We start from the raw sequence: 22997 nt of genomic DNA, 5'->3' as shown, positions 1-22997 counted from the left end.
GCCGGTCTTTCAGGCCACCTTACCTTCCTTGAAGTTTTCTAATGCAGGAATTTTCGGCCCAATTTAGAAGTCTACAGAAACTCAGAGGGTCAGGTCATTAGGAATGTTAACGTAGCAACCAAGAATTATAAACATGATCTAAAAGTCTCTTCCAATTCATTTCTTCAAGTATTTATTTGAGTTAAGTGATGAAAAGTGACAGTTGTGAAATAGACAGCTTTTAAAAGTAATGAAGTCAGATGAGGCTTTAACCTGTCGATTGCTATAAATCAACTTTGAAAAAGACGAATGAAGAATATTATTTAGGCGCCTAACAGCCAACATTTGCTGTGCGGGTGGCAGGTCCCAGAGTCCGCCTGTAGGAGCTGCAGGCTGGGGGTACCCCCAGAGGCCCTGTGCCTCGAGTGTGGCCCTGGGGCGGTGGAGTCCCCTGAGACCCGCGGTCTGAAGTCACATTTTGTTGAGGGCGGGTCTCCATTTCCACCAAGACTTTGATCATGGATTTGGGCCACCCGAGTATGTCTGGGCAGGTAACCCAGCCTTTAGCACAGTTGGAAATTCAGGGACTCAATGCCACGATGTAGACTGGCATTCAGCCTGGATCCCCAGCTGGCTGAGGGTGTCCACGTCCTCCAGCCCAGCAGCTCGGAAGGGCCAGGGCCTGAATGACACCCTGATCTTATTAACTTTTTGGAAATGGTGGTGGCAGAGGTGGGGGAAGGGGAAGGGAGGAAGATGAGCAGGAAATCATATTTCCCTGAGGCTCTGGGGGTGGGGAGGAGGAGTGGGGGCTTTGGGTTATGGGAGGAAACTCCAGGAAGGAGGGGGACTGGAACAGGCATTTGGAGGTCTTCTGATGGGAGAAGGATCTCAATTCTGCACAGAGTCCAGACGTTTTCTGGAGGGTAAACTGGTGGGGTGTTTTAAAATAAATTTTACACACTTTCCTGTGGATCTCATTTCCTCTCAATTTCAATTTTCGTCATAGCAGGACTTGAGGCATGGCCCTCTTCCCAGTGACTTCAACCCCATGTCCCTATCCCATCCCAAGTCTGAACCGGAGAACATGCCCAGGGTATCTGGCCTTCTGGGTCGGCTACTTCTCTCTTTCCTCTAACGCTTCCGGAGGTGGGGAGGGTACAGACGATTCCCCTCTCCTTTGCCGCCTACCGTCGTTACTTCTTAAACAAGCTGGTCATCCAGTGTCCTCCCTAGACTCCTGGAGCACGAGCAACAGGTGCTGGTGCATTTCCTCCCTTGATTCTTCCACCCGTTTCTCTCTCCATCCTTCTGTCTGGGTCAGCTGGGAGGGCCGGGGGCACCCTGGTGCTCCTCCCGTTTGAAGGCGGAGAGGAAGCCCGGGCGGGCGAGAAGGCGGTGCCCGCGTCTTTGGGCCAAGTGCCTGGCTGGCTGGCTCTAGGGACGGTCTGTGACCCCGCATTCGCCTGTGTCAAAATTCACAGCTCTTGGCTGGAGGCTGCAACACCGAGGACCCTCTGAGGATGTGAGACCCAGAAGAAAGTGGAGGTGGGGGTAGGGAGAGTGAAGTGGACCACGCCCTCCCCTGGGACAGACCCTAGCTTCTGGAGGGCTAACTGGGCTGCTGGCTCCATTCGGCCCCATCCCGGCCTGCGACGCCTCCTCCCGGCCTGGGAGCTTGGTGCGGACCTCGGGCAACATCCCCGCCCCACTTCAGGTCCGATTTCCCTTTTTCTGGAGACCTGAACGCGGACTGGGAGGCTCTCGCCCTATCTGTGCCCAACTTGCCCTCCGGGTCAGCTGGGGCTGGAACCTGCGCGCCCGAGACTCCGCAGCTGGCTGCGCGGCCACCGCCCCCGCCCGCCCGGCTGGCGCCAGGGTGCCCGGAGTCCCAGGCTGGGGCGCCAAGGGCGCGGGGGCCTCCTGGACCCGCCTGGGTGGAAGGTGGGGAGGAGGGACTGCAACTTCCAGCTTCCGGCGGGGCGGGGGAAAACTCGGCGCGGGCCGGTGGAAACTCCTCCTCCACTCCGCCCCGAGGCAGCCTGGACTCGGCTAGCAGCGCGTCTCCGCCCGCCCGAGCGTTTCCATAAATCAGGCCGCTGGCAGGCTGCTAATTAGCTCAGGCCGAAAAGAATAGGAAGAGGGAGAGTCCAGTAGTGCTCGGTGGGATGGGGGGTTGGGAGCGCAGTAGGTGGGAGATCAGAATTTCCCCAGGACCCGCGGGCGACTGCCTAGGGCACCTCAGCAGCCCCCCGCCGAGGCCACTGCAGATCGCTTTCCCCCAGCCGGGGCCTCCAGCCTGGGGCCTCCTAATCACACGCCTTCCGCACTGCGCGCACCCGGGTGTTGGACCCGGCCCGCCCACCCACGCCGAGGCCCCCTCTCCCACTTGCTGGCAAGCCCGGCGTTAATTAACTCTCCCCTCGCCCCCTGCAATATCGAAGACTTTCAAAACTCATTCCCAAATGTTTCCTTCTTAAGCCTGAAGCCTGCGTTTGGAACAACCGCCAGGAAAAGGGGAGCTGGGTCTGGAAGGAGGGTCAGTCACCTCAGTGTTTTGGGGTATCAGCCACCACCCCCCCCCCCGATTGTGGGATGGGTTGTGGGATGGGTCGCTGTAACCCTACTCCACCTCCCCCAGTGAAAAGACAAGACGGGTCAATCAAGATCAGAAATAACACTAAAGTTGGATTTATTGATTTCCATGTAAATCCGGAGCGGAGGACGCCGCGAGTGAGAGTGATTTCTGTTTATTTTCTTTCGGTTCCTCCCCCACCCTTCTCCCAGCCCGCGGGGTTTCTGCGCCCCTCCCAGTCCTCTCCGCCCTCCGCCGGGAAGGGACTGTGCGATGACATCACCGCGGAGACCCGCGGCCTCCCCGCCCCCGGCCCCGGGACCCCGGAGCGGAGATTGACAGGTGTCGCTCGCAAGGACAATGCCTTCCAGGTGTCACCGTCACAGTCTCATCCCTCCTAACCCACCTTCTCTGCCCCCTTTCCTCACAACGCTCCTACCCACCCCACTCCCCTCCTTTTCTCTTCGGAGGGAAGCGCTCTCCTCCTCCCCCAGCTCTGCTCATCTGGGCACCGGGTCCTGGATCTAGAGATGCGGGCCCGGAGAGGTCGGCACCGAAGGGCAGGGGTGGCGGAGATTCCGCCTGCTGTTTGCCTCAAGACGGCTGGAAGATCCCAGAGCTCCGGGAAGGGTCCGAGCCCGACCGGGGGCAGAGAGGGAACGCGCGTGTATTTTAAAGGAACCTGCGCGGTCTCTGGGCATCCTACCTTCGCTCTCCACCCGACCCCCCCCCCACACACACACATAATATAACAGACGCTAAAATAATCCTGCCATCTGGCAAATCCCAAATTTGGCGACCTAGCTAGGAAAGCAACGGCGAGGTGTCATCTCGGGAGTTGGTGGCTGGTCCTGCCCGGTTCTTCCGAGCAGGGCCAAGGGCGCGGAGCTCTGCCTGCACCTGCCCCCAGCTCGGCCGGACCGTCCTCCACCCCCATCCTTGCCCTGCCCCTGCCGACTTTGTGGAGCTTTCCTCTCTCCGGGTCTGGGCATCGGCTCGGGGTGGGGCTGGGGAGGCGGGAAAGGACGTGCACGAGTTAGGGCTTCCGCTCTGGTTTCCACCAATACTGCTCAATGAGCTAAAACCCAAATTCGGCTTCATTATTTAACACCGAATGTAATTTATAGCCGGGCGGCCTGTCGGGGGCGATTTACATCATTTGGTGCTAAGGATCACACATATTAGATTTCTTCAAAACCGATGGGGGTTTTCTTTAACGTTCTTCCTTTTTTTTTCCTTATTTCTTTCCTTCTCCTATTTTTTTTTTTTTTAAAGGAGGGCATTTGTACTAAATTGCCCAGTGCTGGTGTGATAACTGTCAAAAGTTTGACATCAAAGGAGCTAATATTATTCAGTTACCAGAGAAGCTGTCTGTCTAAATAAGAATATCTTAATTACTGCATCACAAAGGTAGGAAAGGGGTCGGATCTGAAAAGGGGAGAGGCATTCAGCCGCTGCTTTTGATGGGCTATCTGTATTAGACCGATGTGCCTCTCCTAATCAGGCCTAGTCCGATTTCCTTTCCTCTCCCCGTCGGTCCTCTGAACTTTATAACTATATGTAAACACGTTGTCAGTGGGGACCTAATCTTCTCGGGTTCTTATTAGAAGAAATTTCCATCCTCTCTCGTTCTAGATTAGGCGGTGGAGTCCTCTCCGTCAATGAAGGGACTAAGGTTTCGTGGACAATAATGTGGCAATTGTTGATGGTTTGTGACCCATAAAATGTGGAGGTGACTGTTCTGGCTTTGGTATGTAATTATGCAAAACACTTTCCATAAAGACTTGCCATTCGATCTAATGGCAGTCCCTGCGGTCTATTTCAAAAAGGGAGGGTCTATGTACAGAGAGAGAAAAGTAACATTTGTTTTAACACAGGTTTTATGGGGGGGATGGATGAATACAAACACATCGCAACACCGCCCAAAGTATTTTTTGGAGTCAAATTAAAATAATTACGAAGGGGTTTAATAAGTTAATCATAGCAACACGGCCCAGCCAAACACAGGGTGTGTGTGGGGGTTCGGGCTACAACCTACCACCTCCCGACCTGAATCTGTACTTGAGGGTGGCGGTTCACCTCCTGCTTGTGCAGGGGTGGCTGGCGACACTGTCTCAACTCAGTCCACCTGGGTGCCCAGCTGGGATCTGAAGCCCCAGTTGGGGGCTGAGATTGGGGGAGGGGTGGGCCGTGTCATCCACCCCAAAATCTTGTCTGTGGAATTATTTGGCAGAGGGCGTGTTAACAAAGCAGTCCTCTCCCGAGAAGCTCCCCTCTTTCCCTGGAGTGTCCCCAGTGCCCCAGATTTAGGGATTTCCCCAGAAAGGCAGGTAGGAGGGAGTGCCTGGCTGATTTGGGTGAGAAGTCTAAATCCTGAGCTCAGGCTTAGAGACTTAAGGACTGGGGCCGAGTCCCAGCTGCTGAAGCACCTTTGGAAGGCACCTGAGGATTTGCTTTATGTGCTGGTTTAAAAAAAAATAATGATGATGATGATGATGATGATGATGATGATGATGATGTTGTAGTAAAGAATTTAAAAGGGCCTGAGGAGGAAAGGTGGAATAAGGGAGGTCATCACTGGTCCCGACCCAGCTCTGGCTGCTAGTTAAAAGCAAGCCCTTCTCTGTCACCTCAAGGGTCCCCATCCCGCCTGGATCGGTGCCCCCCACACTCGGAACCACTCAGCATCCGGCTCTGCAGCCTCGCCGCCCGGCACACAGTGGCACTGCAGCGTGAGCCCCGCAGAAGCCGGCGAGAGGGGATTTTTCAAGGGGGAAAAATGATTAAAAGAGAGAATCATCTAAATATCAAAGTGACGCATGGGAGACCTGGAAAAAATATTTAATCTAATGAAAAGCAAATAAAGAAGGAGGCACTTAGGCTGGTAAATTAAATATTATGTTTAAGATGGTGCTTTTGTGCGGGCTTGAAGATTTCCGATTCATGTACACATAATAAACACTCAGGTTTGTCATCTGGAGGTGCAAATCTGAAAGATATTCCAACAAATGAAGTGCTGGCAGAGAGAGGAATAAAGAGATCGGCGCCTGTCAGGGGTCAGGCAGCCTGAGATTGCTTCTAGAGATCTTTTGAAAATTTCACACGATTGAAGGCTTAGGGGCTTCACTGCGCTCGCATTTCAAACTCAGATCAGTGGGATCACAATCAAAAAATAGAGGTCTGGAAAATTTTGATGCAAAGATGGCCACGGGCTGTAGGGTTTCTCTCACCAGCTCTCTCTCTCTCTTTTTCTTTCCAAGACAGATACTCCGACATGGTTGTGATCCTTTGGATGACAGAGTTGTCAGAAAAGAAAGAGAAAATTGCATCTTGTCTCATAACTTCCTTTTAGTCAAAAGGAATTTAGGGTCTTCTTTCCAATAAAATGGGGGGGGGGTGATGATTCTTTTCTGGCTAGTATAGGACCACAGCTCAAGAGTTCGGGATTTCACAATTAATGATTGACTCCTGGACATTTAGGTTTGGCTGTCCTCTTCATTTTTCTGGCTTATTAAGAGGATTTCCCATTTAGTGTGTGTCCCAGCATTACACTGAAATTTCTTAACCACTGTCCATTGTAGGCAAGATCAGGTGTATAGATATGAGCGTATACTTACATATCTGTACGCACACACAACGCTAATCTCTAAACCTGGAGACAGGCCTGGCTGCCTTCTTATTTTGTGGGAGTTAATATTTTGCCCACCTCCCAAGATGTCAGCACTTTCTGGTTCAAACGGGACACAGAAAAATCAATTGTCTCTGTGATTGATCCACCAGGGGAAAGAAAATAAAAGGAACGGGGGTGGGGGAAGCTTCTATGAGAAAAGATCAAACTAAGGAACTCTGAAATGGTAGCAAGCTTAGTAGAGGCAAAAAATGATTAGACCGCAAGAGCTGGAGACCACTTTCCCAACAACCAGAAGCAATAGGAATCACCTCAAATTAGTTTCTACTGGTTTAGCGAACTTTAGGAAGAGTAAAATGTGGACTAATTTATCATCGCTTTGCCAATTTTAATTTTTAGCTGGCCGTCTTAGACAAGCTAGAGGTATTCGGGGGCAATAATCTGAATCATAGTTGGGTTTCACTAACTCTGAGACAAAGATGAGCAAAAGTAAGATTCTCAAGAACTTCCCTTAAGTGTATATTAGGAGATCTCTCCTGGGGAGTGACCCCACAGTGAAGAAGAAGCCAACAGAAAAGAAGGTCTCCTGTTTCCTGGGTTATGGACTCAAACTGTTAATAACCTGGGTCCTTTAACAGGTGGGCAGGAACGGAAAAGTTTAAGAGTTGCACTGACTGGATTTACAAGTTCAAATCCTTGGCTCCTCCCGTGTTTGTCCTTTGGGCATGGGCTGCGAACGCCCCAGAATTGAGCGCCCCAGGTCGCTGGGCAGTGGGACAGGCCCCAGCTGCTGCAACTCTGAAGGGAGAACTTGGCCATGGGTGCCCTGGGTTTGGTGCTCCTGGAAGGAAGGGGGAGAACAGTGGAGAATGTGTGCCTTTCAAGTCCCATATTTAGAGCTTTTGTAGATGCAAGTAGCCAATTCCAGCCGCAGAACTGCCTGCCCTGGGACTTTGGAAAGGGCGTCCCTCTGTGTGCAGGGCGGCCTCTGCCCTCAAAGTATGCTTCCCTATCCCTCCTCCTTCCTCAGAACCACAGTACAGGCATAGAGAGCAGGTTCCAAGTATAACTTTTAGAAACTCGAGCAGAGATGCAAACGAAGGGGAGCTTTCTCTTTACAGAAGGGCCGCCCACAGGGCCCTCGATCTCGCTCTTTCTCGGTTTCCCACCACGGACCAAGCCCCCCAGCTGGGCTTTAAAAAGCGAGGTTTTGTGCGGTGAATATTCTACCGGGGCCTTTCCTGGCACCCCGGGAAGCGCTTGGAGTGAAAAGGGGCCGGCGGGATAACCGAAGGAAGCGGGGGAGAGCCAGGAAGGGGTCCCAGGCTGAAGTGGGGGGTGGTACCCTGCCTCCTCCGGGCAGGGGCCGCGCCCGGGCCCAGCGGGGAGAGGGCGTACGCCCGGCCAGGGTTCCGCTGACACCCACGCCCCCGCGGGCGTGCTAAGTGCCCGGGATTTCCTCTCAACCAGGCCGGAGGATTCCAGGTTCCTCGGGTGGAATGCGGGAGGTCTTGGAGGGGGGGGGGGTAATCCTCCCTGCAGAATGCAGAGCTGGCAGGAGCCTCGGTTAAAAAAAAAAAAAAAAGAAAGAAAGAAAGAAGCAAAACAAAACAAAATAAAAAACAAAACCCACACCAATAAAGAAGCAGTCTTAAGCGCTGTCCGCTTTGCTCGCAATAGAGGGGTTTTCTCGGACCAAGAGGGGAGGTGAAACTTATGAAACTCACACCTCGGCAGGGACCCGCGCTGAATGTCCTTTCTGTAACCACTTGACTAGAAATCCAGGAGCGGGGACAAGGGTGACAACTTCAAATCACAGGCTGCCGGTGACCTCTGGTCATATTGATGGGTCCTCCTTTCCTAGCATCGCCAGACCGGGGAGTTGAGGACACGCGAGTAACCTTCCTGTCTCTGTCCCATTCTCGCCTCACATAAAAGGGGAAAAAAAAAAAAAAAAAAAAAAAAAGTCAGGGCCTAGCGGAGAATTGTAGAGTGCAGGTCAGAGGCTTCAGGGAACTGGAGAGGAACTCGAAAATAAAGCCGAAAACAACCCAAACGCCTCTGGCTGCCCGTGGGCCAGAGCTCAGTTCTTCTCGGGCAGTGCCGGCGCCGAGCCCTCTGCTCCAGGATCATCTCGGGCCAAACCTTGGGCTGGGCCCCGCGCGTCTCTGCCTGGCTGGCCTTGCGTTAGGAGACCCTGCGTGCACCCGTCTTTGCAGCTGCTGAGCCTCTCCCGCCAGGCTGACTCTGGGGGCGCCGCCCAGGTCAGGGACGGTGCGGAGCTCAGGTAGAGAACTCAGGGCCACTGGCGGCTGGGCGGCCGCGGCCGAAACCCGTCCCAACGTCTATACCGCGCGCTCTGCCCTCTCCAGGAGTAAAACACTAAAACATCCCCGCGTCTAACGAGTGCTGGATAGGGAGAAGCCGAGCCACCGGAGGCAACTTCCCGCTGCGTTACCACCAGCGCGGAAAACTGAGCATTTCCAGGGTTGGAAACCTCCCGCCGCTGCTGCGGGAGGTCCGCCCCGCAGGGTCGGCTAGAAAGTACTCGAATTCCTACGTTGCCACCTTGGCATGAAACTAAAAACACCAAGAGAGGCAACGCGTGTCTTTCCGTTTAATAGGACATAAATAAAATGCGCTTTTAAGCCATCTTACTTTCTAACTTCAAGGGAGCCAATGTTAATTTTACCTTTATTTAAATGACTGCCTAAACTGACTCCTGAAGTGTTCCCCCCGCCCTCCGTCCCGCCCTCCAGATTTTAACATATGGAGAATAGTAATGATTTACCAATCTCCTGGGAAGCAAACAGCTCTTTCCCGCCTGGTGCTCACCCCACCCCCCAACACCTTGACTCATTTTTGTGGATATTGTTAATTTCATGGAAGTCTATTTAAAGTTTGGCCTAAAATTCCCGTGCCATGGAATGGCCAGTGTGTCTGCAATGAACTCCAAGTGTGACGCCCTAGGATCAGACCCGACCTTTCCTTGGGTGCCTGCAGAGGTCCATGCTTCGTGGTTTAGTGGGCACCATCTCCTGGTAGGAGGCTCCCTGACCCAAGTCCAGCTATGTACCCATGCACGCCCAGGTGGCCGCATTCCCAGGCCGGCTTTGCACTGCGGACTAAAACTCTGTTCCTTGGAGGCAACAACTAGAGCGGTGGAAGGCAGATCGAGGAACTTTGGGCGATCTTTTTGACGCCACGTCCAGTTTTTAGGATCTCGTGCCAATTTCTCAGTGTGTTTCTGTCCAGATAGACTAAACTCTTTGGAGTTAATTAACCTGAGGTCCAGCTACAATTAATAGAGAGCGAAGAAAGGACGGAAAGAGGGGGACTTTGTAGGAGGAGCAGGGAATTAAAAAAAAAAAAAAAAGTAAGTGCGTTTAGCCGCATTCCTTTGCACCGGTCGGTCACAGTTAGTTACCGACTTTCCAGCTGCGAGGACGATGTGCGCCATTTACTGTAATTGAATTGCTGTTATAACACCTTTCAGGGGCACAGCAAAGCATTTCAAAAAAGTTGCGTGCTTGGTCTGCGACTGCCTGTCCTCTTCCAGCCGTTGCCAGCCCGCCAGGCACGCCGGGACTGGAGGGCATAGGGCTCCAAGGCGCCCTGGGCAGAGCTGGAGGAACCTAGCCCCTGGCGAATCCATTCCGGGCAGCGGACGCCCCTAACCCAGCCAGGCAGCCCGAAGAGGCTGGAACTCGAAGACGGGATAGAATGAGAGATGAGGTTAGGACCTGGAATTGCAGAAGCTGGGAAAGTCAATATACGGTGGGGAGTGAACTCAAGCTACAAAAGGCCTTTGCCCTCCCGGTTCCATTGGATGTGAATTCTCAGCGCTCCCTGCCGCAGCTCCAGGTGGTTTGGCAGTGCTGCCTCCCCTTCCCCCTTCCTCCCCCCAGCCTTGGCCTGGCCTCTCTGAGTACCAAATCACCCTGAGGAGATAGGAAAGCTTCCTGCCCCCAGGCTAGGAGTTAAAGGTTGGGGCCTGATGCTGAAACTCTCCCTCGGTGCTCCCCGCCCCAAACCTCTCCGACTCTGATCAAGCTTCCCAGCCTCGGATTTCTGCCCTGCAGGTCGGGGCGGGACGTTGGAGCCCCAAGATTTCATCATCTCCGTCTCTCTGCAGCCTCTGACGTTTCTTGGGCCTGTGGGAGCTTCCTTCATCCCTCTCACCCTTGGGCGCATCTCCCTTATCGCTCAGCAGTGTCCTCGCTGTGACCACAAGACAAGCCCTTTTCTCTGGAACTACTCACTCTACGCTGGCCCCTCTTGTGGCCTGCACACGGATTTTTAGGCTCAAAGAGCAAAATTTAGAATCATACGACAACACCCCCCACACCGCCCCCCAATTAGGATCTCCAGGCCTTCAGCGCACCCTATCTGCGCTCTCCAGATGGGCGGCAGGTTGAAAGAAGTGGGGCAGGTCGGGGCAGGGGAATCTCCCTATCCCAACGCTCCAGTAAGATCCCGGAGGCAGGTTTAAAGGCCAGGAAAAGGAAAAGGCAAGTATTGGAGGCTGGAGTGTGCCTCATGGGTCTAGGAGGTGACTAGAGTGCCTCTGGGACCAGCGTACTGGGTGCCGATGGACCTGAGCATTCTCTGTCTTAGATGTGCAGGTCAGCCAGAGAAGGAAGGCTAAGACGTTCGCTATCACGCTGGGCTCCCCTGTCCCGTCCAGGGCGATGGGGGGCAGAAATGAGTCAGGCTCCAAAGAACTGTCCAGGGGAGGTTGAGGCTGAAACCAGAGGCAAAACAGGCAAGGAGGCAAAGCCTTCCTTGGAGGAGAAATCACCGTGGCTGTCGCTCTGCAGCCAGATGGGAAAGCCTTTTGGCCTTTGTTCAGGACTCACCTAACCTATGTGTGTGTACGCGCACGCGTGCGTTTGGGGTCGGGGGAGGCAAGTTAGAGGACGTGGAGAGTGGGAGCTTGGCATCTACCACATTCATCAATGTGACTCAGATTGAACTTTTCTTTTTCTGAGAGATCTTCAGCCTTCTCCGGGGATTGCTAGACCTAACCTGTCTTCAGAACCAAAAAGTCTGTTGCTTTTGGAGACATCCAGCAAGGTGAATGAGCATGCGCTCTGTGGGCCTGAGAGCTGGTTGTGCATCCCCTCTCCTTCTCCCCAAAACGCCACAGCCTGCAAAACCAGGTTCTTTCCCTTTCCTGCGTGGTCAGGTGAGGTGTACAGTATTCCCTGCCCCTGGTCCTGGTGGTCTTCTGCAGCAGCGAGCAGGTGGGGATGGCATTGGGGAGCTCGGTAATATGCAGAAATCGGGAAAGTGGCTTTGATGGGGGGACCTTGGTCCAAGCTGGGGGTAGATGACTTCAAGTCTTACCTGAGGACAGAAGAAAAGTAGGACCTGGTCCTCATTTGGACCCTGTTTTCTCTGCTTTGAACGGTGGGTTCTTGGCTTTGTGCCTCAGGGCTCCCCACACCAACAATACACCCCCCCCCAACCCCACTCCCTTGTCTTGCTCTGCATCTGCATGGTCTTGAGCTTGAAGAGACACCCAAGGGAGGAACAGCTTCAGAGCACATTAAGAAGTCAAGGGCAAAACCTTGTTCTTCTCAGCATGGATCAATAGCAAGACCTAAGTGGGTCTCGTTGACAAAAGACCCTTCTCACCCAGGACTGCAGGCCAAGCTGGGCTTGTGATATGTGCCTCCACTCAGACCCACTGCTCAGCTCCATCTACACTCACTGCCCTGTCCACTGCCCAGTCCTGATGAAATCTATATGCCGTTTTGACCCCTCCCCCATCTCTAAACTTTGCCCAGCAGTGATTTTCACCTGGCATTGACCTTTAGTGTTAACCAAAGTTGCTTGTCAACCACTAGAAAGATTCTTTCAGAAAAGGCATGGAGAAAAATAGACATAAAGGGACAGAAATGCATCACTGATCCCTGTACATGGCCAAGTTCCTTACCTGTGGTTATCTCTTTACATCCTCACACACCCCAAGACACAGGTACTACTATTGTCTCCCCCCCCCTCCCGCCCTTTTTTCCCCCTGCTGGGGAAACTGAGCTTCAGGGAAGTTGAGAGCCCTGGCCAAGCTTAGCCAGCTAGCAATACGCAAAGCCTCGATGGAATCAAGCAGACCTTACTGGAAGCCTGCTTCTCTCCCAGCCTGGACTCAAGAGAGAAATCAGCTCACTTGGAGAGAGAAAACGGAACATCTCTCTGGGACAGAGCAGTACCCTTCCCTGAAATCTGCTCCCGCCTGCAGGGAGCCAGGGAGATGATTCAGTGCCTGAACCCCTCAGCTGAGAGTAGTAAGCAGCCAGGTCCTTGAATCCCCTCCATGGCACAGCCTACTGCTTCTGGGGCAGAGAGTCTTGACCTGGCACTTTCTGTATTTGGGGGGATGAACCAGAGGGGCTTACAGTGTCTTGTGTCCCTGAAAACAAGGTAGGAGATAATGATTCCTTTTTGAGGTCCTATTAAAAGAGCACTTGCTTTTGTATGTGAAGCAGTGAGGGGAGGGGAGGGTAGAAAGAGGGGAAAATAAAAGAAAGTACCTACAACACATTTGGGCGTATTTATTCTGTGAGATGGACACAGCTTAGTGCATGGCAAACAATGTAATTTGTGGCACCAAAAGAAGCAGTTACATTTCAATCACTCCAATATGCTCCCTCTTGTGATGGGGATCAGGGAGACACTGATGCAAATACAAGAACTTCCCCTTTACCCAAAAGTCCCGTTTCCTCTTGGAACCCCAGAGGAATGTTCTTAGAATGGAACAGAGAGCTGTCCATTTATGTCCCCAGAAGGACCTGTCTGCAGGTGCTAGTGGAAGGACAGGTAGCAAGGAGGACATCTTCCCACTTTTTCTTTTAATCTACTTCACCGACTTATTTAATAGCAATGACAGAAAGTCATTAATGATCCTACCAAACTGGGGTGTTTTCTTAACTAAGCAATGTTCAGTGAATTTAAGAAAATACTCTCCTTAGAACCTCCCCCCATTATTCTCTATAATGATATATTTATAGTCTCTCTAAATAATATATAGTCTTTCTAAATATATATTTGACAGTCCCTGTCAAATAAATAAATAAAATCTTTTTAAAAAAAGATTTTATTTATTTAACAGAGAGAGATCACAAGTAGGCAGAGAGGCAGGCAGAGAGAGAGGGGGAAGCAGACTCCCCGCTGAGCAGAGAGCCGGACCAACACGGGGGGGGGGGGGGGGGGGGACTCAATCCCAGGACCCTGGGATCATGACTTGAGCCGAAAGCAAAGGCTTAACCCACTGAGCCACCCAGGCACCCTTAAAATCTTTAAAAAATAAATAAATAAAATAAATATACTTAAAGATGTATTGCTTTAAATAAACACATAAATGTATATGTTATATATCATTAAGTAAATAATATATAATAAAAGCAAGCAAGCAAATCACAAATGAAACCTATGGTGGTTTTCCTGATGATAAGCACGTAGACCCATGCACAGCAAGTGGAAACCAGTAGGAGCTATGAGGGTAATTCTGTCTGTATCTTATAATTCTAGTGCTAGATCTGTGGCATCAGTTTTTAACTTTTAGCTGAAGAACCCCTCAGCTGTGGGATCCAGGCATGCTCCCACTTCACTTATTTATGTCATTTATTTATTTATTTAGAGTGCAGGCAGTGGTGGAGGAGAAGAAGGAGAGGGAGAGGGAATCTTAAGTAGGTTCCATGTCCAGCATGGCTCTACCCTGAGATCATGACCTGAGCCCAAACCAAGACTTGGCCGTTCAACTGACTGAGCTACCCCAGGCATCCCTTTCTATGTCATTTAACTTGACTCTGGCAGCAAACATAGGACGCAATTAGTTATTTAATCTCCATATGATAGAAGTGGGCCCCAAGGCTCAGAGAGGTTATGTAATATGCTCAAGGTCATACACAGCTAGTCAGTGACAGGCAAGGTTAGAACCAAGACTGTTGCACCATAGTTTCTGGTAATGAAATCAGTATCACAAAGCTGTCCATTTGGGCTATCTTCAGAAGCATGTCTGGACTTCAGGATCTCTTCTTTTGGGGGGATGGCTGGTTCGAAGAGTGGAAAGCGTGAAGATAACTATATTCCTCCTTCCCCCAGTTTCTCAATATTCCATTTCATGATTGTCTTCAAAATTATTACTTCCTTTGGAGAGCTGCATGTTTTTCTCTGTCTTCGGTGCAATGACCCACGTGTAGGTCTCTACAAACTCAGAAGGTTGGCTGAGCTTTTGGTTTTTGCTTTTGTTTTGGGGTTTTTGTTTTGTTTTGTTTTACTGACTGCTTGGGGTCATTTTCTCATCAGTGAGAGAAGTCTTTGCCTGTTTCTTACAGGTGGGTTGTGACTGTACATGCAACCCATGCTAGAAGACTGCCCTTGAGGGGCGGGACTTATTTGATGCTGAGATGCTAAGGAGTCAAAGCCTTGTCCCCTGGGGTAACTGGTGCAGGGGTCCTTCTACCAGAGCCCACTGACTCAAATTGACGTGCCCGCCTTGGTTCACAGAGGTAGGACAGCCCTAGCTCTTTCCCCGTATCTTCTTTGTCAGATCAATGGGGCAGTGGGAGCCCACTAACAGTACACATTTAGCCAAATTTAAGGGAGAGTCCAGAGCAAAACTACTTGGTGATTCGGATGGAAATTTAGCAACCTGGTGCAAGCTACAGCTCTAGAAGGCTAAGGCATCTCTGGAAGGCTAGGCATATTATTAATATTTGGGGGACCACTGTAGAATCAATGTACCTAGTTAGACATTATGATGGTTCAAAACAGCGGGCTGACAGATAGTATTCAAATCTTGAGTTTGCGGGAAAAAAAACATCTGAGTGGGTTCCTGGTCTGGAGGGAGGTTAGGTTAGCTTGGGTCAGCCAGTCCTTGGGGAAGGCTGAGATGCAAGATAGGCTGGGCCTACCAGCTTATTCCCCATTTATACTGCATTTAGAGCTCTCTCTGGCTTGGCAAGTGGGTCCTGGGAGGAAGTAGAAGTGTGAGTGGGGCCATGGGTGTAACATGGAGAATACAGAACCTAGTAGAAAAGGGAGGAATGGTTATTTTTCTGCTCTTCTGGGACTTTTTCTCATATATATTTTTATTTAACACTCACCTACCACATAGGTAAGATGTTCACAGCCTAGTGCAAGACACTCATAGACACAAAGGCTAGCAAGTCATGGGCCCTGGCCTCAAGGCGTTTTCAAGTTTGTGGGGGACAGGCAAGAAACTGTGACCTAATCCACAGACAACTTATACAAAGAGTTTTGGAAGCTTGAAAGAGAGCGTGGTCTCTCCAGCCACAGAAAATTGCTGGGAAAGACTTCAACATGGAGGTGACCTGACCTGAGACTCAGCAGATGGGGCAGGTGAGGCAGAGCTGGGGTGGGAACAAGAGAGAGAAATAGGAACACCATGGAAGGAAGCACAGGTTCTGTTTTCTCTGAGGGACAGTCAAGGTCATTGCTCTCTGGCTTCCTGGCGTTGGCGTGAAGAAGCTGTAGGTTTCTCACACAGTTAGTGTATCTTCTGCCTCCCTGTCTTGTTCATGGCAGGGAGGAGTGGATGAAATTGTTTCCCAGAGGATGGAGTTTCTTTTTAATCCAACCTATGAGCCACGTTGAGATCTCCTTCTAGAGTGAATAAACTCAGCCACTTGGGTCCTGAGAATTTTACTGAAGGTTTAAGACAGAGAGAAGGACCCATAAAAGTAGAAAATGTGGTGGAAATATCAAAGAAGATTAGAACACTAAGCATTGCAGAGGCCAAAAAATCCTGCCAGAATGTAATCCTAACTTTGCAAGTACGCCAAAAAGTCCTGGTGTCATTGACTTCCTCCTGGGTGCCTGTGTTTCTATCAGAACAGATGAAACATGCTGTTTTGGTTAGTCTTATGTGTCTCTCTCTCTCTTGGGGCTGGAAGCCCCTTAGAGGCTGGGAGTTTAGCTGATTCACTTATGTTCTCAGCCCCTGGCACAGTACCAGACACAGGATAAGAGCCCAATACCTTCTGAATGAAGGAGAGATGGGAGTTTAAGGATATTGGTTTTTCTTTGTGTTAATGGTAGTTGGAGCATACGAACTTTTTAATTAAAAAAGTTTTAAGTAATCCACACCCAACGTGGGGCTTGGACTCAGGACCCTGAGATCAAGAGTCACTTGGTCTTCTGACTGAGACAGATGGGTGCTCCTATCATTTTGGGTTTTTCATTATGATTGTACAAAGTAATCACTATTAAAACTAGTTCTTATAACACTAGTTTTTGTTTACAGTGGGACTAGCTTGTTGAAGTGAAGGGCTTTTTAAAAGCACAAGAGATATTAAACTGTGTCCTCTGCCTTGACCTTGGATGGTCACCTCCAAGAAACTTGAGAGCCACAAGTTTGAAAACCACTGTGCTAGAGGCTTCAAATTCATGTCCAGTGTGTTGTTTTAGTTACTTCTCAGCATGATAGGAAGGCTCGGCCACACTCTCTATGCTGGTCTTTTTAAGGCTCAGAGCAATTAGAAAATGTCATGTGACCAAACTTTAATTTATTGTGGTTGTTATCTGTCATTCTATGTATAGTTTGTACACTGGCCAACATACTTTCTCAGTTGGGCTAACTTGTGGTTAAGAAGACATCTTGTTCTTCCTATGGTTTTCACATAGCTTGTGTGACCTAAGGAATGGCAATAATTGGGATTCTTAAAAATCAGTACCTTATGGCCACTTGCCCAGGGAAAGGGCAAGTTCTATGTAGGAAGAAAGACTCATCTAAGATGTTTTGATGCCCTTCTTTTTTATACCGCTGTTCTGTATTAACATTCTCTAACATAGTCACCAATTAGATCTTGGAAGCAAGCATGAAGAAAAGCATAAAATGAGATCAAAACATGATCAGCTCCCTTTGAATTCTACCTTATGTTTTAGCCAATCTATTGGCTCCTTGGCTTGGAGAAATTTCAAATTCCCACTGGCTTAGTGGCAAGACATCTTCTCATTCTTCTTTTCCAAATACGTTCTCCTTTACAAAGAAAGAAAAATCCTTCCCACCACCTTGTTTCTCTTGTGAATTCTCTTCTTAGAATTCATATTGTAAAAGAATTCACACGTGAAAGAGATCACATTTTTGAACACTATGTTTACTGTTGTTCATTGCTCCTGGGTGAGGTAGGAATTCTCAGTAAAGATGCTTATAGCTTTTGTTTGCTTTGAGTTGAGGAGGCCATTTTAGCCTTGGTCATCATTTCAGGGATACTGACCTGTGTCTTGGTACCCAGACAACTGAGATACTATAAAAATATCATCCAACCTCCAGCATATGACTCAAAGAAAGACAAAATGTTGAGGGCTATGGGTCTCCAGGGCCAACGATCAAACTTTCCTATTAACAATATTAAAATATGTTCCAGAAAGCCCTTGTCAATTGATTCCAATGGGATTGGACACATAAATGCAAAAGATGGGAATCCAACTTTTGGCTGATTGCCAGCCAGTGGCTCTGTGGAGACCACCAAATGTAGAGACTTCACTTTTGAGACTCTGATTGCAAGCCAATATAATACCTTCTTCCACTTTGAAGAATTATGTTCATGCATACATGCCTACACCAAAGAATCTAATTAATTATTACAACAAATGTATTGATCCAATATTCCTAATTCAAGCATTTCCCAGAAAAGGAAGGAAGGAAGGGCTACTCCCTCATTATGGAATAATTATAAATAACATTCTTCACCCCATGATGCTCTTTATTAGCTGCAAAAAAAAAAAAAAAAAAAGTGAGAAGAAAATGAAAAACTCAGGGACGCCTGGGTGGTTCAGTGGGTTAAGCCTCTGCCTTCGGCTCAGGTCATGATCTCAGGGTCCTGGGATTGAGTCCCACATTGGGCTCTCTGCTCAGCAGGGAGCCTGCTTCCCCCTCTCTCTCTGCCTGCCTGTCTACTTGTGATTTCTCTCTCTCTGTCAAATAAATAAATAAAATCTTAAAAAAAAAAAAGAAAATGAAAAATTCAGTAATCGTTGAATAGTGACTATCTAAATGTTGGGAAGTTTTCATATAATTCATGGAACACATTTTCTACTTTGCAACCAGAGTCTTGGCTTTGTGCACGTAGATCCAATCTGTTTTTCATTGAGGGACAAAGCAAAGGGAGAGCTGATACTAAATTCTGTCTCTTCCTAAGAAAAGCAAAGCTGAGAGCAAATAGTTAATGTTTACCTGTCAGGAAAGCCAGCATTTCAGAACCATGAGCTATTATCTTGTCGTAAATGTGAAACTGAAAAAAAAAATATGGAAGTGGGGTGAGTTATAGAAAGAAGGTTTTCTTGGATTTACCAGGTTTGAGGCACAATGTCGGCTATCTAGAGAAGGATTTTGGGTGAAGGGACAGCTATCCCAAGCCTCAAATTATTAAATGTAGAAATGAAAAAGCCAAAGATTGTTTTAACTTAAAACTTGGGCTGTTAATATATTTCCTTTTGTATGAAGTATGACTACCTGTGCTGTCTTTAAATGGTACGAAACGGCTTTTAATAATCTTCCATGGGAATCAATGAAAAAATTCTTCCTATGTTGCCAATTTAGTGAGCATAAATTACCAGGAACTTTATATGGAATAAATTATATTCTTAAGCCTTCTCAGATGTGCAGCCAATAGAGATTTTAAAGCAGAGAAGGATATGCAAAACTTCGCTCGAAGGGGCATTAGCTGTATTTGGAAGCTTCTCGGGAGCTGCTTTCTCTCTACCCCTCTGAGGGGATCACAGGGGCTGCGTTCCAACCTGAGGCTTTCACAGCCACATGTGGCTCTTCAGAAACCTGCGTGTGGTTTTCTTCTTGGATTTGAATAAAGCGACAAGGAATATGGCAAAGTGAATATGTTCGTGGGCCCAAGGAGAAGAAATGAGGACGTCTCCTTGAATCACAGACAGGACACAGAGGGCAGGTGTCACAGACCCCAGATGTGCCATTACCTGACTTCGGTGCTTCTGTCGAGAACCCTGCGCTCTCACCTTTTTTTTTTTGCAAAACCATTGTAAGTGCAATTCATGGGCACTCATACATGCAAGGTAAGTTTAATTGATTTGTGGCTTTCCACGTTGCTGACAATGAAGTGGTTCTTTGGCTGTTGAAAGGTGAGGGGAACTTGATTTCATTGCGGAGACAAGATGCCGCATTCTCCAAACTGACAGATGGATATTCTGCTTCAGAATTCATTATTTGATGTGAAGGACAATGGTGAAAATCTGAATCTGCTAAACAGTTCAACAGGTCAAAATACAGACCATTAAAAGTTAAATGAATTGGAACGTTGAAAATCATTGGCAAACACATTTATGTGGCAGTTTCAAGCTTCCCTGATGATCTTTTTTGATAGTCTTTTCTGTGTCATTTTGAGTGTTCCCCACTCTTTCAGATAGCTACTATGGGGGCACTGACTAGAACTTTAGGTCTGTGTTGTCCCTTGACACTGAATGGAAAATAACATCCCTCAGCCAAAGATACCAAATATCTTAACAGGGGAACTGATGCTTTCTTGGTCTCCTGTAGAGAAAGTGAGAAAGAGGAGGATGCTTAGTCCCTGGACCCATGTCTAATTAGTCTGCCTTCCCATCCCAAGCACGTGGTCCTATGCCATTTATGAACAGAAAATTAAGTTATAAAATAGCACAGGGTAATTGTAGTTAGTCAGAACATGGACGAGTACCTAAAGCGAAATTTATCAGTTTCCTCTCCAATCAGCTCCCCTCCATGGTTTTAAAATGATATCCGGGGATTCTCTCATGTTTCTCTCTTTGAGAGGTGGAGCCTGATTTTCACACGTGACATAGAATGACTGTGGAGCCTAGGTGATAAAAAGCCAACTGTGGATTTTGGTTTTGGATGTATGCTCTTTCTTTTTCTTTCTCTTGGATCTCTGACTCTGGAAAGTCTTACAGAAAGTCCCACATGGCAAGGAACTGGAGTCTTTGGTAACAGACAGCAAGGAACACCTAGGTGAGTGAATTTGGACCCAGATACTTCAGCTTCCATAAGTCTTTTTTTTTTTTTTAAGATTTTATTTATTTATTTCACACACACACACACACACACACACACACACATCACAAGTAGGCAGAAAGGCGGGCAGAGAGAGTGGCAGGCAGAGAGAAAAGCGAAAGTAGGCGGAAGCAGAGAGACTGATGCAGGACTCGATCCCAGGACCCCGAGATCATGACCTGAGTTAAAGGCAGAGGCTTAACCCACTGAGCCACCCAGGTGCCCCCAGCCTCCATAAGTCTTAAGATGACCTCTGCTCTGGCCAATAATTTGACCACAACTTCCTGAGAGACTGTGAACCAAAAGCACCCCTCCAAGCTCTTCTCAGATTCCTGACCCTCAGAAACTGTGATAGCGTAAGTGTTTGCTGTTTTAACTTGCCAAGTTTGGGGTTAATTTGTTACACAGCAATCGATAATGAGTACATTCCTAAGAAGTAAGTTGCACAGTGTCTGGAACTGACTAGGAGGCTAATAAATATTTGTGGAGAGTATGAATTAAAATGAATAAATGAAAAGTTTAATTAATATCCTTCCACATCTTTCCTTATCTTACAGCCTCTTTAAAAATAGCTTCATGGAAGAGCGTTTCCAAGGGAGGATCTCTTTAATTATTAAAAGTTCAGTCATTCTGCAAATATTTATGGCTGCTACTATTTGAACCACTCTTTAACTATGAAATTCTTGTGAGCCCATTTTGGACATCTGCCAGGCTTTTATAAGGAAATATTTATTGAAGCTCTCTCTGCAAGTCTCTTTGCTTTCATATAAGTTAAAACCTAAATTTTTGGGTTAGGGAAGTAGACACAGCTCACTCGGATGAGTGAAGGGTGGGTGGAAGGACAGAAGCTATTTGTACACTGATATACTTTTTAAAAAAAATATATTTATTTATTTATTTGAGAGAGAGACCGTGAGAGAGAGCATGAGCAAGGAGAAGGTCAGAAGGAGAAGCAGATTCCCCGTGAGCTGGGAGCCCGATGCGGGACTCGATCCCTGGACTCCAGGATCATGACCTGAGCTGAAGGCAGTCGCTCAACCAACTGAATCACCCAGGCGCCCCTGTACACTGATATACTTAAGGTATTCATGGGTGAGGATGAGACCCATCACCAAACTGAGGGATATGAATAATGTAAGGCATTTAACAGTCAATGAGAGCAACTTGTAGAGGGATGTGACTCGCCCATACTCTCTATGGTGTGATATGTGACTGCAGTTGGCCTTTGGGTCAGATAATTTGGCTCAGAATCCCACCTCTTTTATTTAACGACTGTGAAAATTGAAGAACTCACTTCATCCTTTGGAACCTCATTATCTTCGTCTATCAATCAAGCAAGCACAGAGTAGGATTTAGGATTTTTTAAAAGACAAGGTATGAAAAGGTTTAGCTTACCACCTGGCATGCAGTATGTCCCTCAGAAATTGTTAGCTACCTTTTATGATATGTTTTCTATTTCCTCCATTGTTAGATCACTTTCCTGTTCATGGGCGCCTCTCTGTCTTTAGCTCTTAGCAGTATGGTGGGATGGTCTGAAAAGCTAGAGATAAGCGTGACTAAAGCATGGTTGGACTACTCCACCCCAAGAAGAGCCTGGTGAGATGGGATATGTTAACAGTGTAGGACTGGACTCTGGAGAAGACACTGAACCTTTAAGTTACTGTCCTCTCAGCTCTACATGGCCTTCCCTCCAGCTTTGGTTCTGCCTTTTGACTGGTCTCTCTTAATGCATCTGGAGGCTTCTCTTGCACCACTCAAAGCGACCTCAATGGCGGGTTCTCCATATATCTAAGTTGCAATTCTGAGGCTTGAGCTCTATAGGTCATTGCAGGAATGGCTCCACCAGAAGATTTCAAAGCTGTTGAGTGAAGGAGTCAAGTCAAAAAGTGGTTCTCTTGCTCATCTCTCGGTTGCTTCACCTGGAATTGACCATGCTTGAAATTGTATGAGACTCCATGCATAATCTCTTCTCTTTTTTCTTTATCATGTTCACCTTGCTCACTTTGCCAGTTTCTTCTTCTACTCTCATCTAGTCCTGTATGAGACTGGATGAGTCTTCCTTTCCTGACTTTTACTTACTCATGTTGTGTGCTTCTGTTGTAAAGGCACACTGAAATTTGCCAAGCAAATGAGTTTGTTTTTTAGGATGGATCCAGCTGTATTTTATATTTTATGTAGAAGTCTATATTTTATGTGAATGTTGATAAAAAGCATATAAGTCTTCAGGTATCATGAACAAAATATCCTTCTTATTTGACTTGCTTCCTTGCTCCAAGTATACTGTTATTCTCAGTCTTTTTATATTTTCCTTGAGTGCATCTTCTGACCTTTTGGCAAAACATGAATACATAAAATTCACTATACCAATAACCAGTTTGAACAAACTTCTTGGCTTTGAGAGTAAAGATATAATGAGCACAGCCAGGAATATGATGATATTTATTAGATTTATTAAAATGTCCTTACTATGCAAGTTTCTTGGGCCACATGTGCAAATAAATATGACTAATACATTAAAGTATCTAATTATGGTAAATCTAATGTGGCTATTCTCTACACATTTACATTAACATGTGTCTTTCAAGTTTGATATCCATTAGTAAGATTAGTAAGATAACCACTCCTTTTAGTTTAGCCTTTCTTTCTTTCTTTCTTTCTTTCTTTCTTTCTTTCTTTCTTTCTTTCTTTCTTTCTTTCTTTCTTTCTTTTTTCTTTCTTTCTTTTTAAGTTCTGGTAGGAGAAATTGAAAGATGCACTCAAGTTAATCTTTAGAATGCCCTCTCCAGGGGACA

General features: G+C 47.8%; 3 long non-coding RNA genes across 3 annotated transcripts in view; all 3 read left to right on the top strand.

The window, feature by feature from the left end:
• Positions 1-22997, top strand: part of LOC309867179 — a 64756-nt gene that overhangs the window by 5495 nt on the left and 36264 nt on the right. The window lies entirely within an intron of this gene.
• LOC309867178 overlaps positions 1-22997 on the top strand; it is a 39402-nt gene that overhangs the window by 3910 nt on the left and 12495 nt on the right. The gene's annotated exons all lie outside the window — the stretch shown is intronic.
• On the top strand, positions 1386-5952 carry LOC309867180. The gene is made up of 4 exons (XR_014313020.1): positions 1386-2518; positions 2767-2925; positions 4190-4304; positions 5815-5952. It is a non-coding gene; the product is annotated as an uncharacterized lncRNA (long non-coding RNA).

This window comes from Mustela nivalis (genome assembly GCF_964662115.1).
Source record: "Mustela nivalis genome assembly, chromosome: 6".
Classification (NCBI taxonomy): domain Eukaryota; kingdom Metazoa; phylum Chordata; class Mammalia; order Carnivora; family Mustelidae; genus Mustela; species Mustela nivalis.
This window is presented reverse-complemented; position numbering and strand designations above follow the sequence as displayed.